Genomic DNA, 20,428 nt, shown 5'->3' on the forward strand with positions numbered 1-20,428 from the left:
TGGCCCCAATATTAACACCAATCCAAAAACAGCGGGCCATAACAAACCAACTCTAACTGCGCCCGCACCTAGTACAAGTAAAAATCAACCCCCACCCTAACAGGCTCCTAATTTGAATACAACCAAAACAGCTAGTGTGCCAAGGATGGACCCTAACACTGATAAAAGTAAAAGGGCCCCAACCCATTAATCCAAGAACAATCCCCAAAATTGCCCCATAGCTCAACCTGAATCCAACACCCCAAATTATAGGAAGAAAATGCCCACCCGCATCAATCTCCCCCCTGAATGCGGGGCATATGTGTTGATTTTGGTCAATGTGCCTGAACTAAAGAATGACCAAGAGGAAAACCACACAACTCTTAATAATAGGATTCTCCACTGGTTATCCACTAACTGTAATTTCCCAATGGAAGGAGCAAGGGAGATCATCCAAACACAAAGAGTTGGGTGGGTGGGTCCACTGAGAAAAAAGTTCGAGGGAGACTGCGTAGTCATAAATTTTAGGTCCCCACAATGGGCCCAAAAAACTCTCGCTAATGCACCACTACCCTCACCCTGGGAATTTAACACAACTTTGCTTCCTCTGGGCTATTTTTACAGACACCTAGCCCCAGCTCCCAATCCCATGTTTAATCCGGCCGCGCAACCTCAGGAGCGAAGTCTTGGAATCAGGGACCTATATCCATCCCACCAACTGAACCAAGATTTCAACCCCGCAAACGGCCCAGCTTAGTGCTATCAGGCCAAATTCATGGGACTTCCGACGCCATATCCACACTTCCTCATTATGCCTCGGCATAACTACAGCGAGAGGCCACACTTCAGTCCCAATGTAAATTCCAATCCAGGTTATAATGAGTTGAGGCCTATATATAACATCCCAACTTATAACCGATTTGAATATGCCTTCTCAAACTTAGAAGAACAGGACTGACTGGGGATAAAGGGAAGTAGTGATAAATGTCGAGATGTAAGTGCTGATATTGAGGAATATTCACCCCCGGTGTCAGCTGCCACAACTCGGGAAATAGTGGCACAAAGTCATATTATTACACCTGCATTTACAGAAGAGGTTGTACTTTCGACTTCAACTACCCCTATGCAGAGTACAGCTAAGAATGTTAGAAGTAAATCAATTAGACATGCCAAACACTGTGATCTATCCATTCTTAGCTGAAATGTCGCAGGAATAGAGTCAAGATTGACAAACCCAGAATGGGCCCAGATACTGGATGGCAAAGACATTATTATGTTCCAGGAGACCTGGGCCGTGGAGAATCTATATATTGAAGGGTACCAATGTTTCGGTGTGACAGCACCCAAACCAGACTTTGGACGTGCAGTGGGAGGCTTGTTTATTGGCATTAAGACACTGGCCGGTGGCACAATCACAGATCTTTCAAGAGGACACCCGAATATTCAGATTTTAGAGTTCAAGCGAAAGACCCGGATTTATTTAATCAACTTTTAAAACAATTACTTTTGTTTTGTTCCTAACAAAAACTTTGAAGCACTCTCTCAGACTTTACGGAACCTTGAAACTAGTTTTGTAATTGGGGAGGAAACAGGGATCCTTATTGGGGGGGATTTTAATGCAAAAATCGTTAGCAATTGTAGCACTGAGGAGAGAAATCACTCGGACCTGGCCGAACGCAGGGGTATTGAACTAGCTAATATACTAACCGAGCACACTCTAAGTAATGTTATGGATATATGCCATGCTCCTAGCGAATTCCATGCCCCTACGTTCAGAGGGCGGGACTGTTCTTCTACAATTGATTTTATTTTTATGTCCCCCCAATTATTAGACTTTGTGATAAAATCTACAGTGATAGAAACCTCGTTTGGTGACCACAACCCCCTCAATGTGACGCTAAAACTAGGCCGCAACAAGGTTTATGAAAAAATAAATGGGGCAAGAGACATTACACCTACAGACGATGGCCTGCGCCTTAAATGGAGGGGAGTCGATAGTGGGATTGTACTAGAAAGTGTAATCAGGGAACACCCCAACTTAATTACTTCTTGCCTAACTATGGATGGGAACTGCCACAGGATAATCGATGATTTCGGTAAACTGTGTTCAGCAATAGAAGCTTCTTTGTCAGTCCCATTACCAAAAGAGCGGAAAGAACCTAGGTGGTTTGACTCTGCCTGCTCACTAGCAAATAGGGAACTGCGCAGGGCATTAACCACTAAACCAAGGTGTCTAGCAGAGGTCCAGGCAGCCAGGAAATCTTATAAATTAAAGATAGCCAAAAGGAAGGCCGCACTACTAACAGAACAATGGGAGTCACTGGTTCGGAGCACTAATCTGAAAAACAGCGGACTTTTTTGGTCAGCTGTCAAAAAAGCGTGTGAAATGGGCAAACAACTAACCCCAATTAGTTGCAATATAACCAGCAACTCTTGGGAGGCCCATTTCTCTAAAATATATGCTGCTCCATCTTAAGACACACCCAGCTCTCCTCGTGGCCAGCTTCACGGGCTAAAAATAGATCTCCATGAGGTGGTGATAGCCATCAAAGAGAGCCTTGGAAATAAGGAGCCAGGTCCTGATGGCTTACCCATAGATGTAATTAAGTAAAGTCCAGACCTATGGGCACCAATCCTCCTTAATGTTTTTACAGCCTCCCCACAGTCCCTATGCCCAATACCTGGGCCACCAGCATCATAGTCCCAATTTTTAAGAAAGGGGAGAGATCGGACCCAGTGAACTACCGCCCGATTTCTCTTCTGTACAACACCTTAAAAATTTTGGGACGAATAATTTACAACAGGGTGGTAGAGTGGACCGAAGATACGGGTCTATTGGACCCGTGCCAGATGGGATTCAGAAGCAGGGTGGGGACTGTCGAGCAATGCTTGAATCTGAAACTGATCATCGATAAGTATAGCATTGCCCGATCGTCCCCTATCTACCTTGCATTCATGGATCTTTCATCCGCTTTTGACCTAGTGAATAGATCCAAACTATGGGCAATTCTTCTGAATTATGGACTGGACGAGGCTCTTGTTAATTTCCTGGCATACCTCCACACTGACCTCAAAGCACAAGTAAGGATAGGGGCGGGCGGATAAGTATCGGGACCCATCAAAATAGGCAGAGGGGTAAGACAGGGGTGCGTTTTAGCACCCCTGCTGTTTATCATCTACATTAATGGCCTGGCCAAAGCCCTAAAACAAGTGACTAGTGATGTACCAACTATCCAGGGGCATCCATTGCCAGTTTTATTATACGCTGACGATGCGGTCCTGATGGGACGAACACCCAATGCCCTTCGTCTACTTGTCAAAGGCTTTGTCTAATATATGGAGGGCTTAGACCTGCGCGTCAATTTTAGAAAATCTTTTATCATGCCATGCGGCCCCGGGAAACGCAAACTCAATACTATACATATAGGGACAGATAAATTAGAATCTGTAACTTCATTCCCATATCTTGGTCTGGTTTTCACTGCGAATGGCTCATGGAGTGGGCACAAGGCAAGTTCTCGAAAGCCAACAACTCTATTCTGAGTTTGTCCCGACCTAAGAAAATAGGCGCCACTAGAGCTATCATAAAAAATTTTAAGTTACAGTGCCTACCAGTAGCCACATACGGGGCTGAGGTTTGGGGATTGGGAATAAGCCCCGGCATCCAGCGAGAAGAAGGTCGATTCTGTAGGAAAATCCTGGGTGCCCCAATCTCCACTCTGAATTGATCTGCCATGAGGAACTTAACCTCCCCTACGTATGTGACTTTATTAGATCTAGACCAGCTCTCTTCTGGTTAAGGATCTGGAGAAATGACTCAGCAACCTTAACTCAAAATATCATAAAAGACTGTCTTAAATGTGATCACGGCATGTCAATCCCCTGGCTCGCGGATGTTTTAAAAACACTGAGCGATGTGAACAGGGAAGATCTATTCTCCGATCCCAGTAAGATTGACCTTAAAGATAAAATCGAGGTCAGACAAGCACTGTATGCACTTTATAGTTCAGACCGAATGGAAAGAGAAACACTCAAATCAACTGTTGTGACTTACCAGAAAAATGATCTAAGCAGGAGTAACCTTGCACGATACCTCACCTTACCTATGACGAACTGGGAGAGATCACTGCTGTTCCGGCTAAGGGCGGGCTCTATAAAATTCTTGCTGGGATTTCCCCTGGGCTATCAGCACACTAAAGATTATAATTCATGCCCATGTGATGGTATTAGTAAACAGAATGATCTGCACTTTCTATTCTTCTGTAAATTTTATCTAAAATATATTAATTGTTTTTAACTCCGTATTTTAGGAAACACAGACCCCTTTCGTTAGGGGAATCTTATTCAATGTTATTGTCCCTGGACACAGATGAATTAATTTTCCGCACTAACACTTTTCTGAGACTCATAACATGTGTACGCAAAACAATGGAAAACCCCTGAAAATTGTCCTATGAGAAATGCATCAGTTTTTAACAATTTATGAATTTTATATACTTGTCTTTGTTGTGTAAATGTATGTTTTTATTGTGGTACTTTTATGAATTTTATGAAATTCGAATAAAGGTCTTTTGAACTTGAACTACAACCTACTGGCGACCGCCAGTAGGTAATATATGTGTGTGTGTGAATATATATATATATATATATATATATATATATATATATATATATATATATATATATATATATATATATATATATATATATGTGTGTATATATATATATATATATATATATATATATTCAATTCAAATTCCTTTATTCGGTACTTAAAAAGATACCATTAAAGTGCATAGCAAATACATACATACAATTTATATAAAAACAGTTAAAAAATTATTAAAATTTTCATATGTATCTACAAAAAGGTACAGTTTGTCATTTTCAGGTAATGGGGATTTCCGTCTGCGTTCAAGTGGAGTCTACAGATATTTCCCTCATGTTCCTCAATTTTATAGCAGATTTAATAAAGCTAATAACACTTAACAAAGTATGAGGATCTGGTGCCTTTTGCAAAAATAAAATGGCATCTTTGGCGTGCATAAATTTTCGGTTTTTCAAGATCCTTACTAAAAACTTCTTTCTAGGTTCTGAAAAGCGGGGGCATAATAAAACAAAGTGAAGGGTGTCCTGCGGAGACCTAGAGTCGCAGCCGCAGGAGCCCTTCGCCTCTACCGTAGATGTGTAACCAGCAGGACTTGCCAATAAATGATGTAATAAATTCAAACGAAACCTGGTCATGTAAAATCTTTCCTGCGCATTGTACAGTACAGCCAAATATGGTTCCATTTTAAAATTTGTGGTTACCACTGGTCCATGAGCCGCTACCAAGGGTTTTTTGTTTTCAGTGAGCGCCCTCCTATTAGTTGACCATGCTTCAAATAAATTTTTAAGCAATGTTTTGTTCTGTGTGGTCAGCTGCTCTGGGTCAGTGAACATGTTTTTGCAGCCAATGCGGACCAGGGTATCCCTAACGTATTTTAACCACGTGATTTGTTCCCATTTGTCCCGGTTTAGACAGTCCATAATTATCTGTCTACTAAAGCTGGCTTCTGGGATTGTCCATATCCTGATCCAGGCCATGAGAGGTCGAATCTTGATTTTATCCTCGATATAGGGTTCTCCCAGTTCCAGATGGGTTATATGTGCCGGGGTACTCTGAGGGACCTTGAGTAGTCTTTTGAAAAATGTATTTTCCTCCGTTTGTATTTGTTGTAAGTGATTAATTTTGCAGCCCCACACTTCTGCTCCATATAACACTTTCGCGCAGGATACAGCTTTGTATAAGTTTAGTATCTGTTCCGGTGACCACCTACCAAGCCTCCTTCCATATGCCATTATAGCACCCGTAGAGGCCACCAATTTGGATGCATGCTTTTCGGCCAGATTTTTAAATTCTAGTTTCTCGTCGAAGAGGACGCCAAGGTAGGAAAATGTCTTAACTACTCCCATCTTATGACTACCTATACTGTACGAGAAGTTATTTTTTGCATTCCGGCCTGTGGTCATGATGAAAGATTTATCCAGGTTGGCTGAAAGGTCCAAAGAATTCATAAAATTTACGAACCCATTAATAAGTTTTTGGAGTCCCAGTGGCGTTCGGGCTAGCAGCACAGCGTCGTCCGCATAAAGGAGGACTGGTACTGAGCGCTGGCCGATCTTAGGGCAGTCCACTTCTAGTTCCATGAGGCTTTTGTCCAGATTGTTTATGTATAAAGAAAATAAAAACGGTGCTAAAATGCAGCCCTGCCGCACTCCACTTGTGCAAGGGAACGGTTCGGTCTTCATCCCTTCGTTGCTGTAACGGACTGTGGCCGTGGTCTCCCAGTGCAGAGCCTTTAAAATGTCTACTATTTCATAATCCACCCCCATCAAGATCATCAGGGCCCATAATTTCTGTCTATTTACACGATCGAAGGCAGCTGAGAGATCCATAAAACCCATATATATGGTTCCGTTGGCTGCAATGGTATATTTAGCGGTAAGTAAATATAGATTTAAGCATTGGTCTGTTGTGGATCTCCCTTCCCTGAATCCATACTGTACATCAGTTAAAATGTGATGGTCCTCTGCCCAAACTTGCAGACGATTTAAAATGGCGCGTCCCATGATTTTTGCCGTAACGTCTATCAATGAAATGGGACGATAACATTGGGGGTCGTCCCGACTGCCTTTTTTATAGATGGGGACAATGGTTGCAGAGGACCATGAGCGGGGCAGTCCTGCCACAACTGCCTCGTTCAATACCCTGGTAAGGACGGGAGCCCACAACTCTATATTGCTCAGGTAGAGGTCAGGGGGAATGCCATCGGGACCAGGGGCTTTATTCTTGGAAAGCCCTTGAATGGCTGATTTTATTTCTTTTAGTGTGAACGATAAACATTTGGTTGTTGGTGGTTTTGACCCTTTTTCTTGCAGTGTGGCCCCCATATGGTTGTAAAGACCACAGAAATGATTCCGCCATTGTTCAGGAAGTATGATATTTATTATGTCCGGCCCTCTCGGGTCTTTAAAGCAAGGTTCATTAATAATTTTCCAGAAAGCCGACATATCTCTACGCTCTGCCGCTTCCCTTAAATCCTCCCATGCTCGATATTGTAGAGAGTTTTTACGAGTTTTCAGGGCTTTTTTATAAATAGCTCTCTTCCCCGCGATCTTGGCTTTATCTTTCGGTTGTTCGGTAAGGCTTTTTTTTAGCTCTTTTAGTGCCTTGGTGCAGTCATGGTCAAACCAGCGTGGCATTAACGGCTGTTTAGGTCCTGTTCGTGGTGAGGTTTTCAATAGATTGTTTATAAGTTTGGCAATTTCTTCAAATGCACTTACTACAGTTGGGCCTGTCACATTTTCATCTAGACAAATCTTTAAATGTGCTTGTCCCTTCTTCACTAGATCCCGATAGAATTTGTCCCCATCTATCTTTGCCCATTTGAGCCTTCTCCCCTGTGCGGTTACCTGTTCCAGGGCTTCCGGTCCGCCCACTCTTAGGCTGAGATTCATGCATGTAGTGTTCAACTTCAGTGGATTATGGTCGCTGAAGGGACTCAAAATTATGTCACAATTTGTAATCCATTTTTTGAGAGTTGGGGACACCAAAATGAAGTCTATATAGGAGTGACAACCTCTTCCTTTAAATGTTGGATTGGGTTCCTTCTTGTTATCTATCTTAATCAGGTCCATTGTGGGCACTAGATCATACTTCTTGGTGAAGTTTTCCATCTCCTTTCCTTCAACACTGTGGGCAAAATGAGGCCCCTTTTCCTCCGTGCACCTTGACCAATCCTTGTTTATGGGTCTTAGTTTTTCACAAAGGTGACAATTGAAGTCCCCTACTAGAATCGTGTATGGTACGCCCTTAGCAGGATTAGATGAAGATAGATTTTTAAGGTATTCATCCAATTCTTTCAGAGCTTTATTTTTATTCTGTGAGCCCACTGAGTTATACCAGTTTATCAGGGTAATTTTTAGTCCTTTATGTGAAAAGCCGATTGCTTGTATGTTTCTAGAGGCACATTTTAGATCTGACCAGCGCCCCTGGATGTGAAGGTCCACATATATGAGTAGTCCACCCATAGCTCTCCCAGATGATGCATTTGTTGCAGGGACTCCAAAACTTTTAAACCCGTCTAGTGGAAATTGACTGTGGTCAACAGTCCAGGTTTCCTGTAGACAAATGATGTGGAAATTGGTTATGAACTCTCTCCACTCCTTCACATTATATTTGGATGCAATCCCCGCTATGTTCCATGATAGGATTTTTATGCCTTGATCAACCTCCTCTTTTTGGTTGCTGGCTATCATGGAGTTGCTGACTGGAATCTCTCCCAATGTCACTGTGGAGCCCATTTCATTTGGGGCAGAATCTTCCCCATACACGGTCAACTGACCGGGATTTGTATAGTCATTACTCTTCCCTAGTGGGTGTTCATCCATATATACAATAGGTACACTACCTAGGTCTGTTGTAATGGTGGGGGGCAGGTAGGCTGGTTTTTGCCTGCTTTCCATGGGACATATATATATTGCTTTGTATAAAAGTATATAATATGTTTATGAATATATTGATATTCGTTAGTTCTGCTTAAGAAACTTGCATATTACTTATGGTTATATTCTATGTTTAACATGTATATAGGTGACTGCTTAAATAAGTGAATCATTTATCATAACTGTTTATATACAATTACTTCACTATTGAATTATATGAAAAAAAACATTAATAATAATCCATATTTGTAAAGCACAAAACATATCTTTTCTTAAGGTTTCAAGGCACTGGGGGCTGTCAGGGACAATAAATTACCTATTTCCCAGAGTCATATGATGCAGAGCTGAGGTGCCCCAGGCACCGGGCATCAAACTGTGATCCCTCTGGAGTCAGCCACTCTGGCCGCTACACCACACCTCCCCATGATGTATAGAGCCAAATTAACTTGTAGTACTGCAACACTTGAAAGTCTCATTTAAATCTATGCATATTACCTTCCTTATACATATATGTAATTATATATCTTTATATATATTACGTTACTTCTAATTCAGCATCTCATTACACTACCCTATATCGCACCCTACACTTCTCTCAATATATCCTCTACCTTCACTCTGACTCATCTCAAACCTCCTTCTACTATTATGATACTCAACATAACCATTTCTAGACTCTTCCCTCCTCTACCCCTCCCTGCAGCCTCTCATACCTCTTTTACTATTCAGATCTTCCAAACAAGCCTATCCCTGTAACTCTTCCCCCTCCACCTCCCCTTTACTCATCCCAAACCACCTCCTACTGCTATTAGCTCAAACAAAAAATAAAAAACACTTTCTAGACCTTCCCTCTTCTATCCCTCCACTATCCTTTTCAATCCAACTAACAGACTAACATGTCCAGCGCTCAAGTTAATTCCATATTTCCCTACACTTATTTCCCACTAATCCTGGTTTGGCTCTGGAGTAGTGTGCTACCTTCCGAAAAGCGCCTTAACACCTCTTCAGGGGAGCAAGCGCTATATAAATGAAAACCATTCTACCTTATATCTCCTTTTCAATCAAAATAACAAACTCCCATGTCCACTACTCAAAGTAATTTACTATTTCCCTATTCTAATTAACCTCTAATACTTTTTAGGTTCCGGAGTAGCGTGCTACTCAACGAAAAAGCAATTTCTACGGCTCCTCAGGAGTAGTAAGCGCTATATAAATAAAATTACAATGTGTGGTGCTTCGAGCCTTTCGCGAGTCTGTGCTCCCTGCACCTGCTGCTATTTCATACCGTGCAAGCTGAGAGACATGGCGTTAGCTCCCTTTTTCACTATGACAGGTTGTTTAGAAATCACTCTTTGAATGCAATGTTTCTGACAGTCTGCTCATCCTTCCATCGTCCAGTCCACTTCACAGAGCGAGGCTTTGCCCTGCGGGGCTCGGCATGGCCCCTTTAAGAGTGCACCCTGAACCTTGCATCGCTAATAAGCCCAGCGGAGTTGCAGGGAGCACAAATGAAGCGTGCAGCCCAGATTACAGTGGCGTCCCTATTAGTCAGAGGCGCAGGAGGCTGCACTTGAGTAACTGCTGGGGACGGACGGATTCGACGCGTTCCTGTCTCCGTGGCAGACGTTATCGGAGGGAGGAATGCGGGTGTAGTGCTGGGTCTGCCAGCCTGGAGTTTGGCACTAGTTGAAAAGTGCGAAATATGATTCGATAACAGAGGAGTTATTCTTGGAAGCTTGTACAGCCATCGAGCCGACAGGAGCGACTGAGGTGAGTTACGCGTCATCCCGGAAACTAAAGAACATTAGGATTTCATAAATGTGAGACACCTCGTTTCTGGAATGGCGCCTGATGCTGTAACTGAACGCATATTTAATCAATGTTGGGTGCGTTGTGGATGGCGTGGGAACTAAATGGCACACGACTGGGCGTTCATTCGAGAATGAAGCTTACAGCCACGGGTTTAAAACTCAATTCCCCCTAGCAATAATGCAGTGCCAGTGGTCTTCAAATTCTACCGCATGCTACACAAATGTGAAGCCTGACAAAGGAGTTGTTTCTAAGAAACTGGGCTCCGCGGTTTGCCAGTAATGGAGAGTGACAGCGAGGGGTGCCTGAGAAGGATTGGATTTGACTGCAACTCAAATTATAGGTGTCACCTTAAAGGATGCTATACCAGCAGGGTTGCGTAACTTGTGAAGGGGCACGAGTCTGCTTCACTCATTTTGAGAAATGTGACCCTGCCACTTTACTAGGCGTGTGCTTTTCAAGGCTAAATTAGCAAGGGAGAGGCACACACACGTCTTATCTTTGCTCTCTTTTCAATCATAGCTGAATTTGCACATGCGCCTCCGTTTAATTAGTAATTCAATAGCGAAGTAATCGATAAATGCGGATTAGTTTGTTCGTGTACCGTTTATGTGGAGCATCTGTGTTGTTTTGTTAGTCGTTTTCACGTGCCTTTACTTTAGGGCAGTAGTTGTCTTTCACTGTGCTTCCTTCCAACCTCGCCTAAAAATTGTACAAGTTTATATATAAATATATATATATATATAAATATAAATATATATATATATATATATATATATATATATATATATATATATATATATATATATTAACTTTTTTGTTTTGTTTCTATACGATTTAAAGACGTAAGATTATAGTTCTAATGCTGAACGGTGTTGGAAGATAATTTACTCCTCTGGAGACCAAAACTTTCAAAATGCAAATGAAGTACCCCAGTAATATATTGTTTGGAACACAAAGCGACACCCATAGACACATTCCCAGTTCACATTGCTGATTGTTTCCATGGGTGACCAGCACTCTCTTGTTTTTCTTCCTTTCCACTTGGGTTTTTAAGATCCTTCTGTACTCTTGTAGCTTTGTTACGAAGTACGTAACTGCACAGCACTGGAAGCCCGTGACGTTTTATACCATATTTCAGGAACGTGGGGGGTATCCTAACTGGAGTAAGTTGGGGGAAAGGGTTTCTACTAAGCTTAGTACTCACAGATTATGGCAGTGGGATAGCAACGATTTTGGGTAGATAAAATATGCAATATCTGCTCTCTCGGGCCGTCTCCACCCTCCTTTATGTGAGTCCATCTATCAGGTGTTTTCGGTTACTAATGTAGGGATACTGCTCAAAGAACAAGTACTGTAGAAGAGGTAAGGATGGTGCCTAGGAGGACCAAAGAGAAAGCAGCTAACGACCCTAGCTCACCTCCTGGCAGCTGCAGAGCTTAAACTAAAGATTACTAATACCATTCCAGGACTCAGGGTGGGAATCATCATGCCAGAGAAGCTTCCATCGCCATAAAAAAAGAATTGCCAGCATTATGCCAGGTCAGCAGCACCTTTCTAGGTGTGGGTACTGTCATGTGATGGGTGTCAAGAATTACTTCCAGTATTCTAAGGCCAGCATTTCGCTGTGGGTGCCCTGTCATTTTATGCGATGGGGTAACCCATACGCCAAGAATTGCCACCAGTGTGCCAGTATTTTGCCAATGAGTGGGTTAGCGTATTGCATGGATGCCCCACTAATGTTAGGAGTTCATTTCAATAAGCTATTTCCAGCATGCGGCCAGGTCTCACAGTTGCCTGTGTGCCTTGTGTGACCCTCATTTGCCAATGATTACCTCTAGTATTCTACTTCCAGCATTTTGCGATGCTCCCTCCCCCATTTACTATGCAAACCTACATAAACTAAGAATTACCTTTGCTATACAGTGGGCGGCACATTACCATTTTTGTCCTCTCCCATGTTCTATTGTTGGCCTCAGATACCAAAAATTGCCTCCTTTACTTCAGAGAGAGCAACAGACTCCAAAGGGTCATATGTATTTTCACATAAACAACGTTGGAAAAATACATATATTTAGGATATATAACTATGTCATATTTAAAAATGTGTAACTGAGTAATATGGTCAACTTATGACCTCATAATCCACAAGGTCAAAGGGCAAGTGGTTTGTTTGGAAATGTCACCAGAACGGTGAGATGGTAATATGGGACCATACTACACGTTGTCTATTTTTTTTATTTATTTAACATGCATAATTTACGGTAGTTAGCAGGCGTTTTTTTTACTATTATTATTGAACATAGTTAAAGGCTGGCCTTTACTGTTTGACTGACTGCAATAAAAAGAAGGGAACAGTACTTAACTATGTAGTCAAAAATGTATACTTTCAGGCAATAAACACCGTTAGGAAAACACATTCCGTCTGTTGGAAAAGAGTGATTGTTGAAGTTGCTTTTTCGACGATACAGGTAACAGTGGACACTGATTGGAATTAAGATGTTTGTTTTGTACCTTTCATAAATAGAATGTTGATGAAACAATGGAATAATTATTTGAATTTGTGACCGAAGCATTTACTGCACAATTATGGATTTCCCACATTAGCATCATAATTTACACCCAATTTGCAGATGTCAACTGAAATTGTGATTCTAGCTCAAATTATGAAAACCAAAATGGTGATTCTGGCTCAAATGAATGAAAATAATACTACTAAATGATGAATTGAATAATTTGCTTTTTCTTTCTGCATACATTAAGCAGTTCTTTCACTTAATTTAGTCCTCCATTGCCTCATAATGCTAGTGGCCATGAAAGTGGTAAAACTCTGTAGAGTGGTTTGTGAGCTGTTTCTATACTTGTCAGGTTCACGTGAAAGAAGAGTTTTTATACCACTTTATTTTGGGCAAAAACTCACCCAAATTTGTAATATGTTTTATTTACCTTGCTATCTCTGGCGGAGAGCGTCTTCAGGCTAGGGATTACTCCATCTTTCATGGCATGAGAAACCGGACTAGCAGGCCAGGAATCTTGAACAGGTACAAGCTCGGCATGACAGACAGTGGGATTAATGAAAGGAGGGTCTGCCTTAAGACACCTGCTAGCTTCTGATGGGGCAAAATCTCTGGCCCTATCAGAAGTGGGGACAAGACAAGTGAAGCAGCGCCGGGCGGAGTTTGCCCCATCAAAATCTTTGGTGCAAATTCAAATACAAGCTGCATTCAAGTGAATGAACCTTTGTCTCGAATTGAGGCTTAACACCAACAGTTCAAATCATCAAAGACAGTGAAGCACATTTTGGTCCACAAGGGCGACAGAGTAGTACATTTGCAAACCATGAAGGTTTATTAGCTAATAAGCAAAGTTAAAAACTTAAAATCATTTGAGTTAGTCATAAATAAATAATCACCATATACAGCTTAGGTTGGTATAGTCGAAAGTGAGCTAAAAGAACAAATACAGAGACCGGTTATTTAAGGAATGCCATATGAATATTGAAATACCTTCAGTTTCCCCTGAAGGGAAATTGTCCAATTCTAAACTGAGGATGCAAATGAGATTAGGGGAAGTTTAAGCAGCAGGTGTCAACAAGTAAAGCCTATAAAGGTAGAACTAAATGAAGTTTCCTTCAGGCAAAGAAGAAAAGATTTGCTTGAGATTTGACCTCTAGGGCCCGGAAAAAAAAGAGATGTCGTTGCACGAGTGGAATGGTGCATCTGCGCTCAAAAGGGTAGATCTGAGCATCTGAGACCAACTCATCAATGCGCAATTAAAGCATAAGATTCAACAAGCTGCTAATCACCCGACTGTTCCCAAGAAGTGGAGACCAATACAAATCCAACCTCTCCCGGATAAGCTGTCTTCGATCTGTTTCCTGCGCATTGCATACAGTAAGCTTATTGCTGCATGTCTTTCAATAGATATCTTGTACAGGATGGTACATCATGGATAGCCCGTCCAAGACACAAGTGCAAGAAACTCATTATCCAGAACGAATAAAACTCGGGATTAGAGTTCACACAACTAAAATAGAAACCAATAATTCATTCAAACTACTGCAGTTTAAAGTTTGGCTCCTGAAAGCAGAGAAACTGGTGAGATAATGCACAGCAGCTAAAATGCTTTTCAAATGTTAGCATGAGTCGGTCAACTGACCCCTACATTAACTATAGTTAACATAAAACACACTTTAACTATGGTTAATTACCACATGAAAATCACTAAATATGATCAAACATAGCATGAAACCACACTTTAGATGTATGCACATAACGTACATTATTGCATATTTAAGGCAAAATGAAAAATAGTGACAGGGTCACCACATGCAACTGTTGTCCTCCTATTCCAGTGTGTCAGGGGGTTAATTGATGAGCACTTCCAGAGCCCTGTTTCAACAGTGTGCTGTTTTGAGGCGTGCACAGCATGTCTGCTAAATTCAGTTTTTTTTTTATGAGGAGGTGCAGCTAAATTTTACCCTCCCACATGAGCAATCCTGAGACTACCTCTAGGCTGCAATGTGCTTACATGGCGCTTTGCAGTTGGATCTTGGTTCAGTCCCTAGATAACCCTTTCCTCTTCCTGTCATCATCTGGTGAGTACTGCTACACAGTGCAATTTAACCCTCCCACACACACACACCTAATCTGCGCAGAATTTTATTTTTAGGTCTCGCCTGGGCAGCGCTTGCGCTGTCTCTTCGAGACCTGCTGTATTCAGGATATGGCGATACAAAAGGGGATGATGGATGGAGCGTTTGAGCAAATCAAACACTCACCCCCAGTCAACTGATCAGGGTTTAATGCATCACCATTCTTTAGCTCACTCAGCCACCCCAGTTCAGATATGGCCATATGCAAATCGGTCTGACCCTGTGCCTCATGGGAACAGTCCAGCTCGAACTGCCAAGCCATGTCTTCCCTGGACCGGAAACTAGAATCCTGGGACCGGTTTCGGATTCATAATCCTCATCAGCCAGGCTATCTTGAATCCAGTAGCCAAGTGAGCAAGGGACTCACGTCTGAGCATACCCTGCCAACTTAGGGCGAACAAAGCGATACAAAAGCGGATGGTGGACGGAGCGTTTGAGCAAATCAAACACTCACCCCTAGTCAACTGATCTGGGTTTAATCCATCACCATGCTTTAGCTCACTCAGCCACCCCAGTTCAGACATGGCCATATGCAAATCGGTCTGACCCTGTGCCTCATGGGAACAGTCCAGCCTGAACTGCCAAGCCATGTCTTCCCTGGTCTGGAAACAAGCATCCTGGGATCGGTTTCGGATTCATAATCCTCATCAGCCAGGCTATCTTGAATCCAGTGGCCAAGTAAGCAAGGGACTCACGTCTGAGCATACCCTGCCAACTTAGGGCGAACAAAGAGATACAAAAGGGGATGATGGACGGAGCGTTTGAGCAAATCAAACACTCACCCCCAGTCAACTGATCTGGGTTTAATCCTTCACCATTCTTTAGCTCACTCAGCCACCCCATTTCAGACATGGCCATATGCAAATGTGCCTCATGGGAACAGTCCAGCCCGAACTGCCAAGCCATGTCGTCCTTGGACCGGAAACAAGCATCCTGGGACCGGTTTCGGATTCATAATCCTCAACAGCCAGGCTATCTTGAATCCAGTGGCCAAGTGAGCAAGGGACTCATGTCTGAGCATACCCTGCCAACTTAGGGCGAACAAAGCGATACAAAAGGGGATTATGGATTCAGGATATGGGCATGAAGCTCCGCCCACTTTCCTCACATCTTTTTAATTGGTTACTGTTACTGTCCTTTGTAAATGGTGGCTTTTCATTAGTCAGTAGGCTTAGCAGTCCTTCCTTAGTACCGACTTTTCTAGTTGTAACCTCCCATAATGACTGCCCCTGTTACATGTGTTACTCTAGTTACTCTAGATGTTGTAATTACAGCCTCAGAGCACTATTTTGTTAAATCACATTCTCCTGCCTGCTGTTGCAAGCAGGACACGCTCTCCCCTAACGCATTTTTTTTTATTTAACCAGCGCGGCACGCCTCAGTTGCAATAATGGCAACCGTGCATTTTTTTTTTTTTGCGGCGCCGAAATTAGCCGCATGCCTTTTTTTCTGTTTATTTACTTTTCTTACAATGGTGGCATGCCCCGCTTTAACTTTAAACATCTTAAGCTAAAGCACGGGTGCCGCGATTGCTTCAAAAGTAAATACATAGAAAAAGCGCTTTAGCTTAAGATGATTAAAGTTAAAGCGTGGGTGCTGCCACTGTAGCAAAAGTAAATTTATAGAAAAACAAGCGTGCGCCTGCCATTTCTTTTCCATTGGTTTACTTTTGTAGCTTTAAACATCTTGAGCTAAAATGTGGGTGCCGCAATTGCTTCCAAAGTCGTTTAATGGAGAAAAAAAAGTGGCACCTAGCCTTTTTTTACCTCTTTTTTCACTCATCAAGGAAGTACCATTTTTGACTCATATGGTCTGAAGTGAAAGGCGCACTCAGATATGTGATCTTAGGAGGTTCTGAGGAACGCTGCAGGCTCCTGGGTTTCCTTCTGAACGATAAGCTAGACCTTATATGTTTTCTATAGGCATTTAAATCTGATAAGACCGCAAACTACTATAATCCTCTTCACAACACCCACTCATCAACCAAGTACTGGAACCCACTGTACACAGCACATCACACACTGAATATGGCTCTCCATTCAACCACACTACCTCACTACTCTGTTTCTACCCTTTCATTGAACGCACTTGAACACATCAGATCGTGTACATTTTTCCTCTCTACTTCATTCCATACAACAAACCCCTTTCACGAAATAGGGTCCAAAAGGATGTGATACGCATATTATTTATAGAATGTAAATAGGCAGGAATGTTTATAGAAATTGTATTATAAACTAGGAATAATAAATTGTTCACAGCGAGGTACATGATGTAAACATGCGAGAGGCGAAAAGATCTGATATTCTTGAATAACCAGAACCCTGCCAAACGTTTTACAGTCTAATTTTCCTCCTATCTTCCACATGTTTTGATTCTCATATTTTCTTTCATCATATTGTATAAATTTCCCACTCGTTGAGCTTTCAATTAATCCTTCGATCTTATGAATGGTGCTTTCAGCGCCAATACACCGAGCTCATACACCACTCCAAGATGGCGACCATCGCTATCTACACCCTTGCACAAATCGTAGACTTGCAAGATAAAAACTTCTACAAGCAGCTAACCCCATGGAGCATTTCTTTAATTACTCTATTCCTCAACATCACATCTAGTACAAGAATCATCAGGAGTCAGTAATTAATATTGATACGGAAGGTAACCACTTCAATAAAGGAAGGACTAGCCGCCTTTATTTTGATGCTCATAAAAACGCCGAGTCGGGACCACTGTAGTCCGTCATCGATAGCTACGCGATAGACAATTCTCGGAATAAAGGAAGGACTAGATGCCTTCACGCTAGCATTCGAAAAGACGCCGTGACGGGAGCACTGAGCACCTCGCTCCGGTAAGATTTTTCTTCTAATCATCAACAAAGCTTCTCTTCCGCTTTGTGATTTGATCGTATTACACGCTGGCCAGCGTCTTAAAATATATCGTCTTCACTCTCTTGGCAGATCTTTTTCAATTCCTCCTCGAGCACTCGCTGAGTCCGATGTCCATCGGGTAGGACTCTCAGGTAAACTTCGACACTTATAGTGCTTTCACTTACTGCTATCGCTGCTATTCCGCAGCATTTATCAGTATCTCATTTATTTCCACACAGGCTCCTTGTTTTTAAGTCAGCATACACAAGGTGAGCACTTATATATATACAGTAACCCTACAACTAACTCTGTATCAGGCTCATGCAATAAACATTTTGTACACCTTTTGTCCCTAATTTCGCTTTTTACCCCTTTTCTGTCCCTACAGACTTTTAAAATACAAGCGCACAGGTAACACTATGCCTTATTCAGAGTTCCTTTATATATGACATCGGCTTTATTAACCCCACATACTCAGATTCAGTTCTCTTTATCATGTAGATCACACCAATATTCAACCAGGAGAATTTTGCAATAGACTTCACCTAGTTTGCGGTAAGAAGCATATATTATAGAGAGATTCTTTTCCTTTCATGACAGTGCATCAATAGTAATAAGATTCCTTTTTCTTTCTTTTTCCTTTTATCTATACACAGACCCCTGACGAAGGGGCTCGCGCCCCGAAATGCATTGGGTGGACACTAAATGTATTGATATCACGATGTATGATATATGCAATGTATATGTTGACAAATGAACATGCGCTTTAACAAATGTAACATGAATATGAATGTTATGCTGATCTAAGTTAATTTGTTGATGAAAATTAAATAAATGTACTAACGTCTAAATTTAAATTGAGTAGTGCGTACTGGTGTCCTGGTTCTCAACCAGGCCAAATTTACCCACTAGCAGTATTGGCATTCACAAGCCCTGGCACTCCTAGTGCACTTTACTAGGGACTAACAGTAAATCCAATGAACCAATCATGGATACCAATCACATGTACAATTTTCAGTAGGGAGAGCATATGCACTTTAGCACTGGTCAGCAGTGGTAAAGTGCCCAGAGTCATTAAACCAAACAAAATAGGTCAGAGAGAGTATTGGAGGAAGGCAAAAAGTTTAGGGATGACCCTGCCAAGAGGCCCAGGTCCAACACCTATGATTTATTTTTATGATTTTTTTATTTGATACAGAGATTTGTTGTCAATTTAGCATATGTTTCATCACCTTGGTCGCTTTCTGGGTCTCCTTGTAATTTTCTGTGACTTCTATTCAGTTGCACACAAACTTATTGATTTCAATAAATGTTGAACCTCTCGCTTTTGGCTGCGCCTACTGGGGGTAGAGGTAAACCGTGCTGAGGTAAAGTTGCTCCGTGGACGCTCATGCTGGGTTCATGCAGTCTATGGCTGAAGGTTGGTAAAGACATTCATTCGGAACAAGAAATAATGCACAATCTCACTTTGCTTCTTGAAGGTGGGAGTGAATGAGTAGAAACACTTTTAGATACAGAAAATTCTCAATTCCTGCCTTGCAAAGTAGCAAAAATAGGTGATAGGCCATCTCCAGAGTTAATGTTGGTGTAATGAAGTACATTGTTGAAAAAAGTTTTAGAAGACATGCTGCTTTTAAAACCAATATTTCGTCATTTGGGTGAGCATGACTGGCTCACAGAGCATACCTAGCCTGACGTTAGCGCCATCCTATACGGTTGCAGTTTCCACAGTACTCTGCCGCACTAGTATTGGCTCTAAATATGTCCGGCATGGCGGACTGGAATCATCGTTCATGAGTAAGAGTGAGGTAATGTAGTGGCCATCCCCAGTATCTATTTATTCTGTTAGATTCTCTCAGAGACACTTGATATTCGTTATTGGGATATCCCCTTCTCATTGCCCCTCACTAAACACGGTGCCAGGAATTGTGCTGCCCTGTGCAGTGCTCTAAATGGACATATAGAAGTGCAGGTATTTAGAATACCTGTTTGCTCCGGCGAAGTACCGGTACTCGCCCATTAAATGGCGCGCTGAGAAGTGCAAGTTACTCTCCTTTTCAAAATAAGGAAGTGCAGGTACCCAGTGCTGGACAGTACCTGCCCAATTAAAGCACTGTTCCAGTCCATATGGACTCACTCTCTTTATCCATGCCAACCAGGGCCTGCCCTATCTATTTACTGTAGTCTCTTTGTTGGAAAGTGGCTTATTGGTAGGGGCAAATGTAGGTCTGCCACTGGCAATAAGGCCACTAACACATGGTAGGACCCAGCATAGGTCTTAGAAAATTATTCCTATGCTCAACCCTTGGTAACGTGGCTGCGAGCAGACAGGCTTAACTTCAAAGACAGGTATGTAAAGCGTTTAAAAACACAATTTCAGTAAATAATTAAGACACAGCACAAAATAAAAATCCAACACCAATTTAGAAGAATAGGTAATATTTTTATCTTATAAATGACACCAAAACGAAAAATATCCACTCTAGGGAACCAAAGATATTCATTTTTAAAGATTAGTCACTTTCTAGAGCTTAGAAACCAACAGTGCCCCTTTTAGTCATTTCGTTTTCTCTGTCAGTGACGCACCTTTATAAATTGTTCTGAAGAATTTTCTCACCACTGCTGTGGG

At 42.0% G+C, this 20,428-nt stretch overlaps 1 protein-coding gene across 23 annotated transcripts in view; it reads left to right on the forward strand.

Annotated features, from left to right (window-relative positions):
* Positions 1 to 20,428, forward strand: part of PPFIBP2 (PPFIB scaffold protein 2) — a 1,093,831-nt gene that overhangs the window by 315,640 nt on the left and 757,763 nt on the right. Inside the window, exon 1 of one of the 23 annotated variants that reach the window (XM_086955901.1) lies at positions 9,944 to 10,236. The exons of 20 other annotated variants lie outside the window; for them this stretch is intronic. The gene's annotated coding sequence lies outside the window, so the exon portion shown is untranslated. Of the gene's footprint in view, positions 1 to 9,943; positions 10,237 to 20,428 lie in introns of those variants that run through there. 2 more of the 23 variants (XM_086955896.1, XM_086955883.1) reach the window with 2 other exon arrangements.

The sequence above is a fragment of the Lissotriton vulgaris genome, chromosome 2_1, assembly GCF_964263255.1.
Source record: "Lissotriton vulgaris chromosome 2_1, aLisVul1.2, whole genome shotgun sequence".
NCBI classification, from domain to species: Eukaryota; Metazoa; Chordata; class Amphibia; order Caudata; family Salamandridae; genus Lissotriton; species Lissotriton vulgaris.